Source organism: Glycine soja, chromosome 5 (genome assembly GCF_004193775.1).
Source record: "Glycine soja cultivar W05 chromosome 5, ASM419377v2, whole genome shotgun sequence".
In the NCBI taxonomy this organism is placed as follows: Eukaryota; Viridiplantae; Streptophyta; class Magnoliopsida; order Fabales; family Fabaceae; genus Glycine; species Glycine soja.
Window position 1 is genome coordinate 43,595,255 of NC_041006.1, and position 16,530 is coordinate 43,611,784.

At 27.6% G+C, this 16,530-nt stretch overlaps 1 long non-coding RNA gene across 1 annotated transcript; it reads left to right on the forward strand.

Moving 5' to 3' along the window:
* The first annotated feature begins 7,486 nt into the window (after positions 1-7,486).
* LOC114413690 lies at positions 7,487-11,038 on the forward strand. The gene is made up of 2 exons (XR_003666956.1): positions 7,487-8,507; positions 9,612-11,038. It is a non-coding gene; the product is annotated as an uncharacterized LOC114413690 (long non-coding RNA).
* Positions 11,039-16,530: the final 5,492 nt, after the last annotated feature.

A 16,530-nucleotide genomic window follows, 5' to 3' on the forward strand; every position in this document is an offset into this window, starting at 1 on the left:
CCACAGTCAACCTTCCTTAAAGCCAACTATCATTATTGTTGTTGTAGTGAGGGGACTATAATATAAACTCTGCATTTTATCTAAATTCTTCCATTTTAAAATTCTTAAAATTACTCTGATTCTTTAATAAAATTATGAACCATAATATTCCTATTTTTACACAGTTCAACTCCTTAACACATATCAAATTCTTTCGCATTATTGCAAAATCTCCATCAAAATAAAAGCGTGGATTTTAATACAGGGATGCAGCTATTTGTACCATCAATTATCTGGGTTCAGTACTCTCAATAATGGAGTATTAGTTTACATTACTACATACTGTAAATATTATTTTAAACAATATATGATCTTATTTAAAATTCATTTTACCACCTCACATGCAGCATAATCAAATTTAATATGGTTAAATGCACAATTATTTATTCATATAACTCAATATTAGTAAATACAGTATTAACCAAACTGTCTGTTTCTCTATTTGCACTTTTCATTAATATCTTATTACAATTAGAATTTCCATTATTATCTGCACCTAAAGAACCATTATATTAAATTTCAATAGTTTGTTTTAATATATTATTAATATAAATATTTTTATTATATATCAATTAATTAGGGATTATCATAAAGATATTTTTAAAGTAATTATTATAAAAGTTAACAATTTTTAATTATATAACAATCTATAATTAAATAACAAAACTTTTACTTTGTAAAAAATAACACAAAACTTTTACAGTGTAAATGCCTTTTAATTTAAATTCAGGTTGCAATCGAGTATATATTCACTAGTAAGTTTATTCGAGGTTCAACTTATGTATACATACTCTGACACTCCTTAACTAATAATAAGTTAGTGTCATAATTTCGTAAACTAGACTCATTTAAGTAAATTCTTTTTTTATCAAACAAATATACTTGACTTTGGCAGTGTTTTGATTTTAAATGACGATCTCTAGTGCTGATTCTAATATTAACTTTGTAATTTTAACATCATACAATTAATTAAGTGTAACGAAAGAAAGTATAGTGGCTAGGACAAAATCAGATTTGGTATCCTTATCAATAAGTTTAATCAAATGATTACATATGCAGTGTTTTTTTAAAAAAAAAATCTGCAAGAAATACTTGATATTAAATTCTGCAACACATATTTTTGCTTTTAGTTCATGATTATTTTTTTGGACTAGTTCATGGTAACATTAGTAGCATTTTATTAGTTTTTTTTCCCCTACTGCATCTCTCTGTTTTTTTACTATCCCACATCTAGCTTCTCTTACAACTCGTATCTCTCAATTTCTCACTTTTATTTTTCTATTTATCTTTCTCTTTTTTTTCATCCATATATCAAAAAATGAGATATACGGTAATAATTTTTATTTTTTTTATTAAGAGGGGTCATGGTGTAAATAAATTTTAAAAAGTCATAAATAGTAAAAAAAATATAGAATTTTTATTTGTTCTTAATAAGACTGCTAGCTTTGATCGAACTCTAAAATGGCATTAACCATAGACATTACAACAAGGTGTGGTAGGCAAGGATTTAAGAGAGACGGGGATAAAAATTTAAAGTCTGACACAATCTCCATTTGGTTACAAGGAATTCACCTTACATTTACTAAAAATATTTTACTTATAAATTTTAGATAAATTCTATATCAAACAATTAATTATGTTTTAATTCAAACAATATATAAAATCAATTAATAACAAATATCTTAAAAATGGAAAGAATTAAATGTAATTTCTAATTAAATGTGCAATTTTACATTATAATTTTATATTATTATAACTTCAATATTAAAATAACTAATTTATAGTTTTAATAATTATAAAATATAAAAGTGTGAAAATAAAATCCTTTCTAATATATATCTTATTAATTTTGTTATATATATATATTATAAATATATATATATATATATATATATATAATATTATAAATATAAATATATCATAGTATAATATATAATTTAACAAATTTAATGAAGATAATACATAATTATAATCTAATAGTTAAATCAATAAAATAAATTATATGAAGTTATTAATTGTGTAATAGTAACTTACATTAGTGTAATTTGATTCATATTTTTTATTTCTTATACAATTAATATTTTACTATGTACATTGAGCAGAATAAATATTTATTTTTTATAACTAAAATTTATAATAATCAAATTTGATTATGTACATTGTGCAAGATAAATATTTACTTTTAAATCTATACATTTTATTTTAACTAAAAATTAGTGATAAATAAATATTTTTAAACATATATATTTATTATATTTTAGAATTATGATAAATAATTTATATTATGATACAACTTTATTTTTAATTACTGATTATTTTTTATTAAAAACATTAAATTCATGTTAGAACTAAAAAAAATATTGAAAATAATAGATTGAAAGAGTTAAATAGTTAAAAAAATAAATTAAAAACGTTCCTAATAAAGAAAAGCTCATAGAAACGCTCCTTGTTGGAGATTGATAGCTGCAAACACTCTTCTTCAATATATGAAGATTTAGTTCCCCTTCAACTTTGTAGCGCGCGGTAAAAAAATTGTCACTGAATGTTAAGTTTAACCTTGACAAATGATTAAATTTACATATTTTTAGAACTTGGATGAATAAATTTATCGATTTAAAGGTATAAAGAAAAAACTAAGTTTGACAAAAAAAATATAGAGATTAAAAATACATTTTTCCTAAAATTAAAATACCTCTTAACAAGCTTTTTCCTGAAGTGAACCCTTGAGTATTAAAATACATAGGTGAATTAACCCTGTTTATCCTAATATTCGTTGTTATTTTTATATATCGCATTTTCTTTGTAGACGCGGATCTACTTTTTAAGTAATAAATGGTCACTTTTGAATTAAAAAAAATAACCGCGTCTAGTTTCCTTGAAAAATATATTACTATTTAAGAAGGAGTAAATGCTCACTATTCTTTTAAAAAAAAGTGCTCACTGCGAAAATAAAAAAAAAACATTGTTAGCTTAATTTTGATATATAGTTAATTTATATTGTGTGAATTGTTATGGATTAAATTGAAAGCTTAACAAATCAGTTGAGACCTGAGACGAAATGAAGGTTTCATTGCATTTTTTTATTTTATTAAGTGAAAACAAGCAATTTCTTGATTGTAAATATTCTCATCCCCGCTAAGCATTTGCTGCCAATTTAAATTTAAAAACCAGAGTCCTATATCATATAAAACAAAACAAGCTAATGCTATATATTGATCACAAATTATTGAAAATGAGTTGTAAACTTTCGTGTCCAAAGTCCAAACACATGCGGAACAATCTGTGACATAGCACCAAAACTGAAAGAAAAGACTGCGACCAAGCGTATATATAATAAAACCCTGCCTCACCAAAGCAAAAGCCCCAACATGTTTAATAATGATAAATTATAATTGTTCTTTCGTTTTTTTTTTTTTTTTTATTTTCTCCTTTCCTTAATAAAAGCTTGGTACATGTTACTTTACAGAAGTTTGTAGTTTTTTATAATCCAAAACTTCTCTTGCATGTGGAACTTCTAAATATAAATACTAGCATGCCTAAGAAGCTGCGTTGAAATAATAATAATAATAATATTTAATTGTAAAGGTAATAATAATAATATACTACCACAAAATATAATTAGTGTCGATTTAATTAGCATTAATAACTACTTTAGAGTCAACAAAGCAATAATCTTTATACTTATGTGTTTGTGTCAACCAAAAGTGATAGATATTAAATAATATCAATTAAGCCGACTCTAACATGTGAGGACATAACAAAAAAGAAAAATATTGACAAAAGAGCAAAGACATGTTTTTTCAAATTGTGGGAGCCTATGACAACCATGATGAAAATTTCAAAATGAGGTTAATACAACTGGTAGAATGAAGAATTCTCCGCTGCAAGAAATACACTATTGTTATTTATCTATTGACACATGAATAACTTGTTGATAGAGTGGATGACTCAATCTGAATTGGCATACACTATAATCGAATGTTTTGAGATATTCATCAGGGGTGTAGATGAGACACTTAGGATTAAGTACTTTAAGAAGGCTTAACAATAATGTCATTGAACACCTACTACAAATGGGAGACACACATGATTTAATTTCCTGTTATGTTTTCATGCAGTACTTCTTAATAATGTCATTTCGGACAGAAAAGGAAAATAAGCATGCACTTTTCCCGTTAAGACAAAATTGTCCTACCCTAACAGAGACCTGCACTTTTGCAATATAACTTTTGAGTTTCTAGTAGTAAAGCCACGAATGCTTTCAATAAAATCAAATTGTGCAAAACTACTTGCACTTGAGTGATCACTATGAGAAAAATCTAGAGACCAAACTACGCTTGTATCATTATTCATTATATATCAATTAACATATTAATTATAATACATCATTTTTTGGTTTTGAGAGTATAAGTATTTATGTCACTTGCATGTGTTTTTTTTTTTAAAAAACTTTCTATACAATCAAATATGAGAAAAAAACTTAAAACATTTTTTTCATTTTGTCTCTTATTAAACAACTTAAAAAATACTTCAATATCTATTATTTTTATTTTCTTTGACTTTTTTTCTCTCATTTTTTCCTTTCTCTCTTATTTTTTGGTATGTTCTGTTCTGTTCTCTTTTCTTCCTATACGAATCAGAACCCAAAGCCAAGTAGGACACTGCTAAATGTAATATTACATAATACAACTTAAAAAAATGAATTAAAATCAAGAAATGGTTGTTAAAACAAGTCAGGATAAGTACAGCAGAAGTAGTTTTTGACTAAGAAAAGTGCGTCAATAGCAAATATTTGACATGAAACGGATCCTGCTTATTTATTATAAATATACGCTTTAATATCTTGATTTTCTTCTGCGTACTTTCTCTGTCACATTTCCTTGTTCAAACAGCAGGCAGCATTTATTGCATCGCATGGAAATTAATTGGATTTTCTGTTACGCATAAAAATATAGAGTAATTTAATATTATCTTGCAACATTTTAATTATTAAATAAAAATATTAATCAACTCCTATATTTTTAAGATATTAAATATACCATTATTATTACAACTCGTCTAAAAAGATATAATAGTATTCTTGTTATTTTAATTTGAATATATTCATGGTTATAATAAAGTGATGTTCTTGCATATAAATTTTAGTAGATATTATTTGAGACAGAGGCGATGGCCCATCTATTTTCCCCTCTTGCATCCTTCCCTGATTAGGAGAAGCTCCGCTGAGAGTTGTGACGCCCAATTATAGTTGAAGAATTATTCTATTTGCTGTCAAGTACAAAAAAATACTATGACAAAGAAAAAATTCTAATAAATGTTAATTTTTCACATGTAAAGTTAATCCAGTTGTACAAATAGAGCTTAATAAGAATTTTTATTTTTTCCATAAAAAAAGTTTTTGTTTTAAGACCGAAAAGCTTGATTTATTTAAAACACTTTATAATCAAAGCCAAACTAATGTCAGAATAAGAATAAGTCTCCAAAATATATTTAACTCGTGTAAAATGATGTGATGTATTTTAGAAAATAAAATATAATCATAGTTTTTTTTTAAAAAATGAATTATAGTTATTAATTAGTTAGAAAGTTGAGAGTTAAGAATTATGATAAAAAATTCTAAAAGTTAGAATTATGATAAAATTATATATGTAATAAAATTTAAAATTAATTATAATCTCAACAATTCGATCATTTTCCAAGTAATAGATTATTTCTCGTACTTTAAAAGAAGTTTATTTTTTTAGGAACACTTTAAAAAAGTTAAATCCCTCCAAAACAAAAGTGTTTGATGATAAAATTTCCATAAATTTCTCTTTACTCTGTTTTACCCCAGAATTCAAACAGATAAATAAACTCCTGCAAATTTGGAGGGCAAAGAACATCTGCCATTAGTGTCGATAAATGCCATAGAAGTCAAAATCTTGTGGGCAAACAGGATAGATACCCAGAACCAGATTCGTATATATAAATTTGAGTGGATCATTGGAATAAAATTTTTCCTTCGTTTTAAGAAAAGGAAAAATATAATTAAAATTGGAAAATTAAAAGACTGTATTTATTTAGATTACATTGAAGATATGATTAGGACTGAATTAGTTGAAACTTCTAGAGGAAACCTAACAAATCGTTCTTCTCTACTATGAAATCCGTAACTATCGTCACGGATTTTATTAAAAACCCCTTGTTGATTACATGATTAGACTTGTGAACCATGCATGCCAACTCTTGTTGGTTTTTTTTTTTTTGCGCTGGTGCCTACCTTCTCTTTCAAACGTTGCCATCTAATGAAAATAATAACAAATAGTTTATAACTAAAAATTCTGCATGTCTCTATAATTATTTATACCTATTCAAAGTGATATATATCCACTTGAGTTATGATACTATGGTTTAATCTCTGGCAAATGATTTGATTCCCCATAAGAATATTTTGCCCCATACGATATTGTCCTTAATATTTATATTTTATTTTTCTAAACAATGGTGTCAACTTAACATATTTGGGCTTCAACAAAAATAAATGTTAGCATGCTAAACGGAGTTTTTACTTTTTAGTTTACATTAATTTTTGTTCTCTATATTTTAATTTTTATATATTTTTAATCATCCTATTTTAATCATCAGCATTGCATTTGGTTCACATAAGTTTTCAATTGTTAAAATTAAGTTTCTTATCTCATATTTTAATAATTAACGAAAATATAACAAAGGTGTGATATGACGTTGATTAAATTATATAGATTGATAAAGGAAAAGACGTATAATGTTACAATGAGTAGTTGGAATATTTTTTAAGTCAATCAATTAGAAATAATTCTACGTGGGATTTATAATTTAGTTATTATAAAAGTTAACAAATGTGTTATCAAATAAAGTTCTAAGGTATTTCATAAGTTTCATTTTAAACTTGAGTATAATATTAATCTTCAATTTCAATTTAAAACTTTAGTTATACTTGATGTGATTCCTCTTCAAAGATGTATTATTAGAGTATCAAACTCAATTTCTCTTCATAAGTTCAATATATATTACTATCTGATTTATACTAATCGGTTGTCAATATACTTATTATACATAACATTGATTGTTAATATATTTTAAATACATTTTATAATATTATTTTATGCAAATATTGTACATTTTCTCTTTATTATTTTATACAAATTAATATCATTTTACACATGTATCAATTATTTAATAAAATACAAGATATAATACCTAATCTTAAATTTAGAAATTTAAGATAAATAAATACAAAACTAAACAAAGTTGTGCGTAAGTTAAAAAGATGAGAAATCAAGTTGCGATAATTAAGAATTATTTCTTATACTTACCGTTTATTTACTTTAAATGTGATGATTAAGATTAATGTGGCAAGAGATGCAAATAAATATGATGGCACGTATAAGGCAATATGGTCATTGTATCGATCCTTAGTGAGCTGAAAGGGACACGAAGCTTAGGGGACCACAACAGAGGCAACCCATTAGGAGGGCATAATGCATGGAAATGCAAGGGCAATGCCCTTTTCACGGAGGGAAGAAACTCACAGGCACCTGCCCCATGCCATTGGTGGATGATGCAGCATAGGTATGGGCACCAGGACATGATCATCATCATTTTTATTTATTAACACCCATCAAATAAAGACTTTCTGTTTCGGAAAGTGCTCAACATTGCCCTATTTTATTAGCATACCACATGGCCGACAACACCACAATTTACACACTTTGAGTGGCACCAAAACTAGATATTATAGATAGATAGGCCAATTTTACTAGAGGACAACAAACCAAAGCAAGGGTACCATCTTCACTGTTGAGTTGAGTCCTTGTTGTGCCTTTCATGTTAAAATAAAATTCATTAATTTACTTTTTAAGGGGGGAGAACGTATATATCAACTTTAGAGAAGGGTAAAAAAAAATAAAAATGGTCCCCATGCAATCTTGACCGTATTTCCTCACAAGATATTCATTCCTTTTCTATGGGTACCAATCCAAGCTCTACTATTTCAAATCTAATTGCATTGATATAGCCACTAAATCAACCAACCAAACCAACTCATCAAATTTAAAAAGGAGGAGTGGGTTATGTTCTGGTACTTGTGGTTCGTCCTTTTTTGCAGGTTAGGGCGAATTTGAGGTAAAGCATCAATCTTCAACTCTTACCTTTTATATAGTATGTTTTTATCTTCTATCTCCTTCCCTTTCTTTCTGCTATTCAAATATTTTTTATATAATAACTTAACTAAGATTTTTGTTGTGTACATGTATTGATTGATATATAGCATTGCTTGATTAAGTTCTTGATTATTATTAGCATTAATATCGGTATTGTTATTATGAAATTATTATTATTATTATTGACCCCTTCTTTTACCCCTTTTCACGTCGCTGCCTGGAGTGGATGTGAAGCAATCGTGAACATGTCCATACACTCAACAAAGAAAATAGAAAAGACAATGCTCAGTACGTGAAGAAGTCAGCTTCCTTTCAATCAATCAAACATCAATAACTTTTCTTTCTTTCTTTCTTAGACAGAATTTTTTTGAAGGTTGAGTGAATGTCACCACCACTATTCTATTTGTCCTTTTTATAAATTAATCACACAGTAATTTACATGATATTAGCAGTTATTATTCCCAAGTTCTCTGTCATCTTAATTCTTATCCGATATCAGATTCAATTCATAAAATGTAAGAAACTTATTTTTCCTCGGTTGGGATAAAGGCGAACTTTAATTTTTATTAAAAAGGTTTAATTTTTTATTTTATCACCTAATTATCACTATTTGGTGAACTTTTTCAGTTAAGTTTTCTTCTCACATTTTACCAACATCTATTTTAATTTTTGCACATTATATCAGTTTCTTAAATGTGTAAGGAATTCCAGACATATCTCCAATGAGATATGGTCTTATTGTCATATGTTTATGTGAACAACTTCGTTTTGTTATCAAAATGACGATAAAATATACAAAGTACAAAAATTGAAAAACATGACCGTGAGATGTGTGGAGAAACTTGAGTCATAAAATGTGAAAAAAATTAAAAGTATAATGGTAAAATGTAAAAAAAAATCCAATAATAAAATTCATAAAATAATGATAATTGAGTGATAAAATATGTAATTAAGAATTATTAAGAATATGTAATTTTTAATTTAATTATATATTTTATATGTTAAATTTGATTTTTTTATTTTTCCTACATCAAAACTTTTATGAATAAATTCACTTTTTTTTATCAATAAATATTATTTATTATTTTGCTAGTAAAAAATTTGAACCCACAATTTTTTTTTCATTTTTCCTTTACTATTAAGTCAATCTTATATCTTCAAATTCACCATTTTAATATATCATGTGAATTATATAATTATATTAAATATCATATATTATACATAGTTATTACAAATCTCTCACACTCTTCTATTTCCATAGATAAAAAAAAAAAAAAATCAAACATCTTACATATATCAGTTTTTTTCTTAAAATATTACTAGTATTGCTTAACCATTGTTTTAAGAGAAATCTCTGAGCATTGTTTTATACTTTTGCATGTGCATAATAAGGAATGGGCCCCAAACATTCAAAATTTTCTCTGAAATTGTAAGGGCGAATTGGAACAAAGCAGTGAATAGCAGATGGAGATTAGCGGGGATCAATGAGAAACTGAAGGCAGTGAAAGGCGCAGTCAAAGACGAACTCAGATCAACAGATAATCAGCTTTTGGAAGGGGTTCGACAAATGTTTGAATTGAAGAAGGAAATTCCCAAGCCAGGGATCAGAGAAGTCACGATGCAAGCTGGGGATTACAACACCCGTTTTTTCCACTCGTGTTTATCAGAAATGAGATCAAAGTGCATTTCTCATTAGCCTTTAAAGCACCTCAACCTGTGATGGTTTTAACATTAATTTCTACAAAAAAAGATGGAATATAATAGGGGAAGAGGTCATCCCAGCCGTACAGGAATTTTACAGCAACACCAAGCTACCAAGGGCCTTCTCATCTTCATTTATTGTGCACAAAACTTTACTGAATTTCGTCCTATCGCTCTAATCGAAAGTATTATCAAAATTGGAACTACCTTGATTACATGTTAAACAGATTGGGGTTCAATATGCAATGGAGATTGTGGATCAAGGAAATTGTCTCGAATAGCAATATTTCAATTTTGGTCTCAAGAGGATTGAAACAGATAGATCCTCTCGCCCCCTTTCTCTTCTTAATTGTCGCACAAGGGCTAGCCGGTCTAGTGCATAATGCTGTGGAAAAAGGTATTTTTAAGGGCGTCAACTTAGATTCAGATTGCAACTTCCCCATAATTCAGTATGCAGATGATTCGGTGCTCATGGGGGAAGCTTCTTTTCATAACTTTTGGGCAATAAAGACAATTTTCAGGGGGTTTGAATTGTGCCATTATCAGTCAACTTCCACAAGCGTGTCTTCTACGGAATCAACACAGATCATGCTTTTAATGAGGCAGAAGCTGACTTTTTGCATTGTAAAGTTCAATCACCACCTTTCAACTTCCTTGGCCTACCGGTTGGAAAAAGCCCGCTCTTATCCTCGACATGGGAACCGGTCCTAAACAAATTTCACAAAAGATTAGCAACTTGGATGTCAAAGTTAACTCTAATCAACTCGGTCTTATCAAGCCTCTCAGTGAACTACCTATCAATGTCCAAGGCTCCGAAGAAGATTCTCAATGAACATGCAGTAATACAGAGGAGATTTTTATGGCATGGAGTCAGTGAAAATAGGAAAATTAATTGGTTGAAATGGGAATCAATTTGCAAACCAGAGGGACATAGTGGCTTATGTAACATCCCTGATTTTCAATATCTCAATATGTTATGACAGATACTACACGATGATATTGAAAAGAAAGGAACACCTAGGTTGATCAAGAGTCTTTAGAAAAGATGAGAGAATTAATGGGAGAGAAGTTGTTCGTGTGTATTCTATTAATGATGTTAGTTAAAAGCCTTATAAAGACTACTACACTTCCACTAATCACATACGAAATTCTGTCATGAGAAATAACGGAATTACCTAACTCCTAACAGCCTCTTCCTTCCCAACAATACAAGAGAAAACAAAAACAATAATTTAAGGTAAAACTAATTCTAACACGACAGTTTTCACACTACGACACTTGACATTTCTCTTAACATCCTTGTTGGTTTGAACCCTCTATTAGTCATAATTCTGTGTAAGTAATCCTTTTTGAGACCTCAAAAATCAGTTTTGTCTGTTTTCAGGATCAATGACTGACCCCACAAATCAACACAAGACTTTTCAGCGTATTTCATCCTCATTCACACGTTTTTCGAGAAATTTTCCAATGGTTCATTCATCTTATAACTATTCCAAGCCAAACACGCTTAACTATGAAGTTCTTAAGTGATGAGCTACCAAAAAGTAGAGACATCTTATTAGTATAAGTAGTATCAATTAATTGCTTTAAGTCATCTTTAGTTATGCAGTCTTATACCTACACAACCTCTAAATCTCTCTCATTCTTGTGTGATTTGATCGGGGTGCTATATGTCTATCAGCTTCCGCCTGGTTTATCCTCGAACCACACTGTATTAGGAGAGAGGTCTACTTTGATATCATTTGTAACTCGAGACCTCGACAATCTGCTTCAACAACTTTCAGGATCAATGATTGTACCCACAAACCAACACAAGACTTTTCAACGTGCTTTGTCCTCACCTACATGCTTTTCGAAAAACTTCCCAGAAAGTCACCCATCCCATGATTATTCTAAATCAAACACACTTAATTGTGGAGTTCTTAAGTGATGAACTATCGAAAAGTAGATATATCTTATTAGTGTAGATAATACTAATTAATTCCTTTATGTCATCATCACCTATATAGTCTTGTACATGCACAACCACTAAATCCCTCTCATTCTGGTGTGATTCAATCGGGGTGTTATAACTTAGGTGTAAAAAATTGTTGGGTAATCAATGCTCCCACAAACAAAATTACCTACACCCACAAAGGATCGTGAGAATACAACAAAGATTACACTATATGAAAAATAATAACAAATACAAGAATATTTAACGTAGTTTGACACCTCTTGCCTAGGTCCATGAAATCGTCTCAAAATTATTTTTCTATCACAAAAATGATTACAAGATTGTAACCTACCCTAAATAGTGTATCACTATATAAATCTGAGTATCTCACTCAATGGTTATAAGAAATGATAACACTCTCACACAAAGACACTTTTTCTCTTAACAAGGGAGTCATTATGAAAAATGGTAGGTGTATTTTTTGGGGGGATGATAGAGAGGAGTCATAGCACCTATTCTTGGGGTGCACTTTCTCGTTTCGGATTTGGTGTAAGGTCTACCATTGGTAGGGTATTTCTTTAGTGCATCATTTGGAGGTTCTGCTTCATTTCATGAAACATTGTCTTTTCTAGAGGAGTAAGAGGATGCATAGAATTTGCTATCTCATCTGGTGTGTGGTTTGCTGGAGTCTTTGGTTTCACAGGAATCATATTATTTTTCATAGATAAGTGAATATGATATTATACCTTAACCCAAAACCTCAAGGTTCAGGTTTGTGGATCTTCTTCTCATTTATATGGTGTTCAACCTTCTCATTCTCACGCGATGTAAGACTTCATCTTACACGTATACTTCAACGGTACTAGACAACATATAAGCATGCCAACTTTCATGTCATCTTCAAGTATCATTTTTACAAAATCTGATAAATTTTTAATGAACACAAAGTAATCAAAATTGTGCCATTGTGATATCTTGAGAGACCAATTCTATAATTAAGTCAATTAAAAAAAACTAAGAAAATAAAGAACTTTAATCATGTTACATTTAAGAAAAAACACCATTTGTGGTATAAAAATTGCTATTAAAAATAAGTAATCGCCCGCAAATATGTTGGATTATAGCGATGTAGACTACAACCTTATATATTAGTGGCATTTGTTAGAAAGTATAACGTAACCCGTGACAGAAAAAGAAAAGGTATATGTGTGTGGGCAGTGTGGCTTTATTGATTAGGCCATATAATGTTGAAATAAAATGATTGGAGTCCTAATGATTACAGTAAATAGAAAATGTGACCTTCCAGTTCCAATAGGGTCATATTCTGTAATGCCGAAGTCAAGATTCATTCTAAGTCCAGCCCTTGCAACATATCTTCTTAGACCCGGCAAAAAGCAAAGATAGACTTACATTTAATATGTTAGTTGGGAAATAAATCTTGGATGCTTTTCACTTTTTCCCAATTATTTTATGTTTTTAATAGAGAATAATTTAGTTGAGTTAATTATGGAAAGTCACTAGTAGAACTTAGAAGGACATGTCTGAAAGTTCAAAATGCTATAGTAAAATGTTATTTTATTAGTTTAATGAATATGTATACATTATTGATGTAAAAGTTACCAATTAATTAGAATATGATAGATATAATCTTATCATACGCATAACCAAAGACATCTAATTATTATTTATGATAATTTGAAACTGAATTGCTATACGGAAATCTTTTACACTAATTGTATTTTTTTTCTTATTTTATCAGTAAAGTCTTACATTAATAATGAGATCAGAGATTTGAAGGTATGTTCTTATAAAAAGATACGATTTTGATCTTTACAAATTGAATTAACTTCCGTTGACTTATTTTTAGCATGATCCAGAGTGAAAAAGTTTTTTTTTTTTTTTTTTTTTTAAATATGAAACAGTTGAAAAATCTCAGAACAGTCAGTCTTCAAAAATAATGGGTTTTAGGTAGACTAGTTTATAGTGGATTGAATCAACCACTAAAGACTGATTATAAAAGTAAAGTTCTTTGCAATATATTATCATACAAAGAAGCAAAAGTCTATGTCGAGTACCATGCCCCCAGTGACTTTACTTATTAACTACAGGACAAATATTTATTTTATATAATTTAAATTTATAATAAATGAATATTTATAAATATTTAAAATTTATTATAATTAAAATATACAATGAATACATAACTTTTACATATAAATTATATTTTAAATTTATGATAAAAGGTTTATAATATTATATATTATTAATAATAATTTCTTTTGATATTATTAAAATTTAAGTTAGAACTAAAATATTAAAATAATAGATTAAAAAAGACAAAATGTTAAGTTACCTTGTTAATATTAAAAGCATAAGAGAATACATCACATATATATTAGGAATATATTTGAATTTTGAAGATAAAATATAAATGAATATGAATGTGAAAGAGAGGACAAAAAAACTTATAAGCTTTTATACATAAAGGGGATTGTTGGTTAAATTTCAATTTTGGTTTTATTTAGTTATTGATTTGAAAAATTTCAGTTCTCTTAACTTTTTTGTGATTTTAGTTTATGTCATTTTAGAAAATTTTTAATTTTGTCTAATTTTAATTTTTCATATTTTATTTGTTTTATTTTGGTATGATTAAATTTTAAATATAATATATTTTTTAAAAATACTATTAAAAATAATTTAACCAATTACTTCCTTCGTCTTAAAATATTAGTCCTCCTACGTTGTTTTAAAAAAATAAAAATAAAAATAAATAAATGAAAGAGAATAAAAATTTAAAAAATAATCTTATTTTACCATTAATTTATTTATATTTTTTTTCATTATTAATATTATAAATTATATAAGTAAAAAAATTAATATTATATTAAAAAAATTATTATTTTGAGATAATTTTTTTTATACGACAGACATAATGAGATGGAGGAAGTAAAATAAAAAAAATATATTTTGTGAGATAAGAACCTATTTTTATCCAAATATAAAAACAATATATTGTAAGTGGGTGAGAGAAATAAAGCAGCATTGGGTAATCAAGATGACTTTTTGAGCTAAAAGGCAGTGGGCCCATTCCCGGAAAATTGACGAGTTTTGGGACAAGTATGAGAACCTTCACCAAATGCAATGTCTGTCACTAACTATGTGCTGTGGGCTTCACAACCATGCATGTTCTGTTTTCTTTTCTTAGGGAAACGTGCTATAATTCAACTTACTTTTCATTTTTCAACGTCCTAGATGAAAAATGCTTTGTAAAAAAACCCTTTAATTCTAGAGTATATATATTTTTTTATATACTTCATTCATTTCTAATTATATTATTTTCTTTAAAAATTTAATTTATTTTTTATAAGATTATTTTTAATTTATATATATATATATATATATATATATATGATGTAAAATGATTTCATATTCATTTTTATTCAATAATAAATTATCATGTATAATATAATTATTGGTTTTTATAATATATATCTTACTGATCATATCATTGACAATTTTTTATTGTTTGACAACATAAAAGTTTTTACATTGATAATATAGATTATATAAAAAAATTAATCAAATGCGTATTTTTTTTCTACTTTTTAACAATCTGTCTTAATTTAGTAAGGTTTTGTTAGCATACTCATGTCTGGTAATTAACCCATAAATTTAGAACTATTTTGGTAGTTCAAGATCATACAGTTATTTACAAAGTTAAAATTAATTAAAAGTCTGATGTTGAGAAAAACACGATGTGGGCCGACATTATTTTTTTTATTTTTTTTTTTTTATAGTTGTAGACTGTTGTAGTAGTGTGGTGCATTTGAATAAAAATCATGCATTTTTCTTTCGTATTATAGTTAATTGGTGTGATGCATGTTTGGGTTTTCGTTTAGGAGGCTCTAAATATTAATTTACGTAAAAAAAGTGGTCTCTCTTAACTTTTGCTTAAATTATTATTTTAGAGTTCAAAAAAATGAGAACTGAAATACATTAGTTTCCCCCGTGTTTTTTTAATAATTTTGTCTGTCTTGGGGTGCCTTAACCCTTGATATCACCAAAAAAATAAAAAAATAAAAAATAAAAGGCTTAAACTAGTTTTGTCGCTGTTTGATTATCACAAAACTTTTGGACGAGTGATTTATTATCAACAATTTATCTTTTAGAATTCAGTAACGCAGATTCGAAAGTCTAACTAGTGCAGCATACGTTATTATGTTCTTACTTAAAACCTGAGCATTTAACTGCGTAATTTTCTTACATCATACATCAATAATCATATACTTTTGGGATTAAAAAGATGCACTTAATTATGAGGGTGTTTGTAAGAGCTTCTATAGAAGTTGTTTATACTTATAAGTATTTAAGTAGGTATTTAATCAAGTTTATAAAAGATTTTAATTTTTTTCTACATTTTAAAATTTATTTTAATAAACTTTGGGGTAAAGTTTGTTAATTGCTTAAATGAACTATTTATCCAAACACGTCTTTAACTTTTTGCTTGATAGCAAACGTTTAGCCATGTAAGACAGAAAGTCACTTCAAAACAGTAGCCTAATAGACACCCCTAGAGAACAAAAGGATAAAGTGTGGGAATCTGAATTATGGTTCAAAACTTGAAGCTACATAAAGGTTAATTGGCTAATTCAATGAAGACTTGGTAAGAGATTA